Below are 7985 nucleotides of genomic sequence, written 5' to 3'. Positions count from 1 at the left end.
AGACCGCCGCACGTGACCCCGCTCCGCCCGCGCGAACGGTGCGCCTCCCTCTTAGAACGCGTGCACTCGCCGATTAGCATAAACAGGAACCCGACCATCACCTAGTGACTAACGCGTTCCCTTTGGTATGTATATAGGGTCAAACGCTTTGGCTTAACTTTCTTTTGAAACAGATCTGTTCATGGAAGTATCTGTGTGGCCCCCCACTCACTGCCCCTTCCAGCCTCGGGACAACTTGGTACCAGTTTCCACAAAGCGCTTTATCCACAGTGCCTTCCGAGGGACCTCCTCGTTCTTTCGTGGCCCAAACCTTGGTGTTCACAATTGGTATCGATCAACAAGTGCTCCTTGGACGATGTTTTTGTGGAGTGCAATCTTATGCAAAATGGGGGCCGGGGCCGGACTGGTTTGTTTGCTGCTCTTGGAACTGCCAGGTGTGTAGGCAGTTGTCAGACGAGCTTCTCCACCCTCCCGGAGGGGTCATTGTGCCGGAGTGCTGGGTGATTCACTGTTCCCCAGATCGGAGTCCTTCCTCTTCCCGGGGCTGGAGCGGATGGGAGTTGGTGGGAGTCTTGGGGGGCTGCTGCCTTTTCCCAACAGTGGAAGGTTCTTCCCACCCACTCATCCAATCTGGACCCTACTCTACCCTCCACCTCCTAACCTGAGGTGCGTGACGTAACAGCCCACAGGGTGAAACCCAGTGCTGGATGCGGTACCAGGTGGCACCCTGCCCCCTCACGGCTGAGTGCCAGCTGGCTGGCAGAGTACACAGGGACCTGGAGGGAGGCGAGACAGTTCTCTCTGCAGGACTCGCTCCCCTTCCTTCCCAGCATCACCTGGTTGATGCCTGTTTGGACATGCCAGCCTGGCGGGGGGGGGGGTTCCAGGGGCCTGGGCCCAGCCAGACTTGGAGTCCTTGAGCCCAGCGTTCCTAGGGAAGAGGGTGAAGTTCACAGGAGGCCATTCTGGTGGGGCCTCCCCGTGGCAGGTGTGAGGATGCCCCGGTTATATTGTTTCAGCGATGGTCAGCTGTGGAGCATCAGTGTTCACGGGCAGTTCACCTTTGTCGGCCATGCCTTCTCCACATCAACCTTGTGAGGTACACGGGCCAGGCAGCATTGAGAGTCCCCAGCGCCAGACTTTCAGGTTAGCATTATAATTAATCAAGCACTGTTTGTCCTTGGCAGACCGAGGGTGGTATTCAGTTTGTACTTAAGAAAAATGGAGGCCCAGTGAGATTAGGGGACTTGGTTAAAGCCACAGTTTTAGTACGAGAAGTGGGACTAGAACCTGAGCTTCCTGCCCCTGCACTCAGGTTCTCTGGACGAGCGTGCAGCTGCGTGGGTGCTGCCCCTCATGCCTGTCCCCAGGCCCACTGCTCTTCAATGCTGATTGACTATTGCCAGCCTGGCGTACAGAGAGGAAGGGAGAGGGATAGACAGAGAAACATCGATGAGGGAGAAACATCCATCAGCTGTCTCCTGCATACCCCCTACTGGGGATGTGCCGGCAACCAAGGTACATGCCCTTCACTGGAATCGAACCGGGACCCTTCAGTCCGCAGACCGACGCTCTATCCACTCAGTCACCCGGTCAGGGCTCAATGCTGATTGACTCTAAAGAGCAGGTTACACCATCCATAATGCCCAGGCTATCATTTGGAGCCATGACTCTGGGAGAAATTGGGCTGGGAAAATGACAACGGTTTTGCACTACGCAAACCTGGGTCTAGGGCAGTGGTTGGCAAACCGCGGCTCGCGAGCCACATGTGGCTCTTTGGCCCCTTGAGTGTGGCTCTTCCACAAAATATCACGTGCGGGCGTGCACATACAGTGCGATTGAAACTTCATGGCCCAGGCGCAGAAGTCGGTTTTCGGAAAGGAGATAGAGACAAGTATACAAGACGAGTGTGGATGGGAGAGTTGGAAGGGGTCGACCTCAGTGAACGTACCTCAATCAGATTGAGGACGTTTTTAGCAAAGGCCAGCTTAGGAGTGCCCTAATTAAGTTAATAACAATGTACCTACCTATATAGTTTAAGTTTAAAAAATGTGGCTCTCAAAAGAAATTTCAGTCGTTGGACTGTTGATATTTGGCTCTGTTGGCTAATGAGTTTGCCGACTGCTGGTCTAGGGGCATCATTTACTAAGGTGCCCTCATACAGGTCACTCCAGGCCTCAGTGTCCCATCAGTGGGAGCGTAATACTTACCTCGGGGGTGTTGTGCCAATTAAACGGGAAAAGCATGTGTGACATGCCAGCCCAGCGCCTGCAATGGAATTGGTGTTCTCTTATTCCGCCTCCATCCTCAACCCACCTTCCTTAACCTGTCCCCACTCACTTTATTCCCTTTTGTTTGTCTGTCTGTCTGGCTTGGTTGTTTTGTTTGTCAAGGGGATGGGGTGTGTTGGAACCAGACTGCCTGGCTTTGAAACCCAGCTCTCCCACTATAGCTCTGTGACGGTGGGCCAGTTTCTCACCCTCTCTGTGCTGCATTCTCCTCACCTGCACAGTGGGAGTCGTAAGGGTGCCTACACTGAGGGCTGTTCTGAAAATCAGTTCATTCCACACAACTGGCTTAGAACGGTGCCTGTCACATCTTAAGGGCTTAATGACTGTTAGTGACTGTGAACTTCAAAGAGGGCGAGTGCTTTGCCCCATAGACCATCATCAGTTTGTTATGTTTTTAAATAGATCGTTCTGGTGGCTTACATTTGCGTTGTAGGAAACTGGTTTTATAGTACAGTTTTTCAGAATTTCTGTACATGTGCAAAAAGATTCTGAAGTCGGGGATTTTCCAAGTATCAAGAGAAGCACGGCTTTGGTTTCACTTCTGAGTGGGGCTCCGCACTGTCTGAAAGCACTGCCCGGAATTCCCCAGGGCAGACATGCTTCCCTCCGTGACCACAGCCACTCACTCACAACCAGGAAGCGCATGTTCTTCGGAGAAACGCATGGGCGAAGCGAAGACACGGACAGTGTCTGCATACGTGAACGTGAGCTTACCTGAGGGCAGGTGACTGCTCGCAGCCGGCTCCAGTGTTTCGGGAGCTGGTGCCACTTGCAGACTGAGAGGGCCGGTGGTCCTCTTGATGTGGTTTCCTGCCCTGGAATGGGCACCCCCTGCTAGGTGAGGGGTCCCGCAGGACCTCTTGGTTCACTTCGTGCAGTGGACTGTGTGTTTTCGGGTCACGGGAAGAATCTGATACGATCAATTCTTGCCTCTAAGAAGAAGGGGAAGAGGAGGGTCCTTTATTCGTAAAGGAAAAATTGTTTTTCCTTTCAAAAGCAGAGGGAGTCCCCGGTGCCTAGGCAGTGGCAGGTAGATGGGATTTCAAACCCTTGCCAGTTTTTAATGCACAACTAGGATTCAGAAATTGTCCGGTGACTACATACTTTGCAGTGCTACCAAGCCGCACAGCAGGCTCTTCTCTGCCTCCTGAAGCCCCTCTGGTCTGGTATAGGAAAGGGTGGTATAGGTCACAGCATGAGTGTCCTCGTGCTGCCACCTGGGTGGCTTGAGGAGTAGGAACGTACCATCTCGCAGTTCTGGAGACGAAGGTGTTGGCAGGGTTGGTTCCTTCCGAGGGCCATGAGGGAGAGGCCGTTCCAGGCCCTGGCCTCTGGCACTTGGCTGGCACTCTCTGGCAACCCTCGCCCCAATCTCTGCCTTCATCTTCCCATGGCGTTCTCCTTGTGCGTGTCAGTGTCCCAGTTTCCTTTCCATAAGGTCACCAGTGTCGTGTCGGATTAGGGTCCCGCCCTGTTCATCTTTACTAATGACATCCACAGGGCTTCAGATTCCAAATACGGTCACGCTGATAACTTCCACGTGTGGTCTTGAGGGTTCCAGTCCGTTCTGTTACACAGTCACCGGCTCCCTTTTCCTGCCAACAATTGGGTGCTCAGCTTGCTTAGCAAGAGGCTCTACCTGTTGAAAGCTAAGCTGTTTCTGGAAGCAGGGTCATTGGCAGCAGGATGTGGTATCTGCTCATGAGCACATCTGGGGGGGGCGGGATTACTACCTTCATGTGAAGCAACCCTGAGGAACCTTATTTCCAACTTTCTCCGGTCAGTCCTTCACCTTGTGGTTAGGTTACAGGCAGACCATCTCTGCAGTGTCCCCGTATCATTCTTCTCTCCATTCCCCCCCTTTCTCAACTCATCCGAGATCATCAGAGTGCAGGGCCCAGGCCCTGACTCAGAGGCAGGCTGGCCTAGTGGTCGCGTGCTCCAGACTGGCGTCAGACCAGCTGCAGGGGCCGTCGATCTCGGCCCCACCCCTGACCTGCGGTAAGAGCGGAGCACACTTCATAACCTCTCTGCACCTTGGTTCCCTGTCTGTACAATGGATGGGAAGAGGGCCTTCGGGAGCTGTGAGGATTAAAGGAGTCATGCAAGTTCAGCGGGTTGGTACGTGGTAAGCCTTCCATGATGTTAGCTCCTGCTATTGATTCGGCTCCCAAGGTCTGTGATGCCCCTTCCCCGATTTATTTCAGTCCGGTCTGATGCCAGGTGCAGGTTCTAAAACATGCCTTGGTTCTCTCCACCTTCATTTGGAGAGCCTCCACCAGTCCCTCATTACCTACCAATCTGATATTTTGTCATCAAGGCTCTTCATGTGGCCAGTGTGACCCAGCTCCCTAACTGGCCTAGCTGAGCTCATCCCCCATGATCCTCTGCCTGTAGCCTTCTTTCCAGCTGAAACTTTCTACCTTTCTTTTCCCGGACAGCCTCCTGCTTTCCTGCCTCTTAATCTGTTACCTTTGCCCAGACTCATGTCAACAATCACCTCATCTACAAGCATTTCCTATTCTGTCCTTTGAGCCCTATTACACTCTATAATATTTCTTTTATGGGAATCGGCATGCTCTACTTTTTTTTTTCGTTCCATTTAAATTGTCCTTTTGTGCCTTTAAGAGCCAGCCCTATACTCAGGACGGCCCTCCTACACCATGAGGGAGGTTGGAACAGAGCACAGGGGAGCAGAGAGCATACAGGCCGGGACAAGTGGCACTCTCTCTGTTGCACAGCAGTGTCTTGAGTGTGGAAACTGGGTCTTCACTCTAACCCCCAGGTGGCACCCAGGACGGGGTGAGGAACGCAGGCGGGTTCAGCCAGCGTCTGCTGAGCCATTCTCATCCATCCCTCCATGTTGGCTTGATAACGTGAACTTGAATATGTCGTGGGTCCCTTCATGGACGGAGTCCAACTAGAAAGTAGGTCAGAGCCAAATCCTGATGGGCCGGCCATCTGACCACTTAATGCCAGTTTGAGTGGATGGAGGCAGCAGACTTTCAGGTTGGCATTATAATGAATCAAGTGGTGAAATAGGATTGCCCAAAGTTACACAGCGAGTTAGCGCCCTTGCCCAGAATAGAACAGGTTACTGTTCTTAAGCACTGAGCTAACCTTTCTTCCCACCCACTACAGAACGACGTGCTATAAAAACAAGCTTCTCCCATACATTTGTGCCTTTCAATCTGAATAGCTTATTCTCAAAATCTAGCTAAGGATCCATGTTACTATTCAAATACACTGGTGGGCAGCTGACGCTGGGGAGGCTCAGGTACACACCGGGGTTGTTTTGGGTTCAGTTGCAGGTGGTGGAGGGCAGCGTATAAGCAGTGGCATAGAGGCTTGACTAATGGTCATAGGGGTGTGACCTTTTGAGATTGGGTATGACTATCAATAAGGGCTCTCCAAGGAACAGAAGCAGTAAAATACGAATAATATATACTATACCAATATAACTTGAAGCTATGATACACACACACACACACACACACATACATACGATTGATTTCAAGGCAGTGGCTGCCACGGTTGTAGAGGCTGGCAAGTCCAAACTCTAGGGTAATTGGAATTCAGCAGGCTTGAGGCAGGATTTCCTCTTCCTCAGGGAAACCTCCCTCCGTTTTGCTCTGAAGGCCTGTCAACTGCTTGGGTGAGGCTCTCAGATTATCGAAGATGATCTCTTTAAAGCAGTGGTTCTCAACCTTCCTAATGCCGCGACCCTTTAATACAGTTCCTCATGTTGTGGTGACCCCCAATTTCACTGTTACAAACTGAACATAATTAAAGCATAGTGATTAATCACAAAAACAACATGTAATTATATATGTGTTTTCCAAAGGTCTTAGGCAACCCCTGTGAAAGGGTCATTCCACCCCGCTAAGGGGTCGCGACCCACAGGTTGAGAACCGCTGCTTTAAAGTCACCTGATTGATTATAGCTATCAGCCACATCTACCAAATACCTTCAACACCTCGGTTGGTGTTTGATTAAGCAACTGTGTACTACAATACAGCCTACACCACGTTAACACGCACAACTAATGGGCACACCCTCCCCGCTCCATTCTACCTGGGCAGCCTTTGTGAGAGTGACCTCTTTCTGGAAGAGCTCTGGTGGGAATTAAATAGCACGGTGCGTTCGTATAGTTCGTGGCACGTTATAGTTCAACAGACGCTTTGCTCTTATTGCCCCAAAGCTGGGGGTTGAATCTCCAGGAAACTCCTGTCCTGCTGGGTCATTCTGGAACTTGCTTTGGTTCCAGACAGGAACCCTTCTGCCCCCAGGGTGGGAAATCTTTTGGGAAACGATTGACCAGAATGGGGATGTTCCAAGTGGAGATGGTCAGTCTGAAGAGGGAACAAGATCGCCAGCTCAAATATTTGAAGAGCTGTGATGGGAAGGAGGCCCCTGGCTCTGGAGGAGGCAGAGCCCTTCTATAAATATTTCAGTATACGTTCCTGAAATATAAGGACTCTCGTAAGTATAACCACAATGCCATTAGTACACCTAAGAAAAATCAATAATTCTTGGTATCATTAAATATGCAAACCATTTTTAGATTCCCCAGTTATATCATGAGCAGTTTTCCACAGGTGGTTTGTTGGACTCACGATCCAAACGGGATTCATACCTTGCGCTGTGGCCAGCTGTTCTGCATGATAATGTGATCAGGCAGCAGCTTCATTTATTCGCATGGAGTCAGCTCTTCCCACCACTGCCGGTCTCCTGTGTGTGACACGGTGTGAAGCAGGTGGGAGCCGTGTGAGTAGTGGTGGTTCCGGCGGGAAGCAGCATTCACCCTAGATGGCTCCCTGAAGGGACCTCATGAATGACTTCTTGCAGGAGCAGGCAGGGGTGGGGGTACCCAGAGACTACCAGCAGGCAGGAGTGGAAAGAGAGTTAGGGGAGCTCAGTGAGGTGAGGAGGAGATTGGAAAAGAAATGCCTTAGCCTCCCCTTTGCTTGCTCTCCAGTCTCCTACTCCCTCTCCCACTGGTGAACCCTGCCCGAAGCCAGCCAGCACAGGAGCCCCCAGTTTTCAGGGGACAGCTTCTGGGAGACACCCATGGTTCTAGAGGCGCAAGCAAATAGCAAGATAGCGCCTGAGAAATGGCTCTGAAGCAGAAATGCCTGCAACCAAATCCTGATTCTGTTGTGTGCCAGCTGTGTGACTTCAAGGCAAGCTGCTGGAGCTCTCTGTGTCTCAGTTTCCTCCTATAAGAAAGAATACTGAGCAACTTAATTGAGATCATGTATGTGGTGCCTGGCCCTGAGTGAGCACTCCATAAATCTGAGCTATAATTATTATAAACTGCCATTAAAAACCACCCAGGCCAAACAGGACACCTCTCTCTTTCTCTGGCTCCTCGAGTCTCTGTAGACCCGATGACTCCAGCTTGCCTCCAGCCTAGAGACCAGTCTCAGAATTCTCTGGCCTTCACCCCTGTCCCTCGGATGTCATCTTTCTCATAGGCACCACACTGCTCTTGGTTGTTGAAGGTTCCTCCGACCTAAGTGCCAAAAAGCAGGTCTCAGTCCTCCCTCCCCCAGATGAGGAAATGAAAGGGCCAGCGAAGCCAGCAGGGACTGTGCACAAAGTGTTTTCAGTGTCAGCCTCGCCATCACAGTATTCAGGGCCCAGCACAGACTTAGAAATCAGGTTGCCGGTTAGCAGAGCTTCGGAGAGGTA

Source organism: Myotis davidii, unplaced genomic scaffold (assembly GCF_000327345.1).
Source record: "Myotis davidii unplaced genomic scaffold, ASM32734v1 scaffold168, whole genome shotgun sequence".
Taxonomy (NCBI): Eukaryota; Metazoa; Chordata; class Mammalia; order Chiroptera; family Vespertilionidae; genus Myotis; species Myotis davidii.
This window is presented reverse-complemented; position numbering follows the sequence as displayed.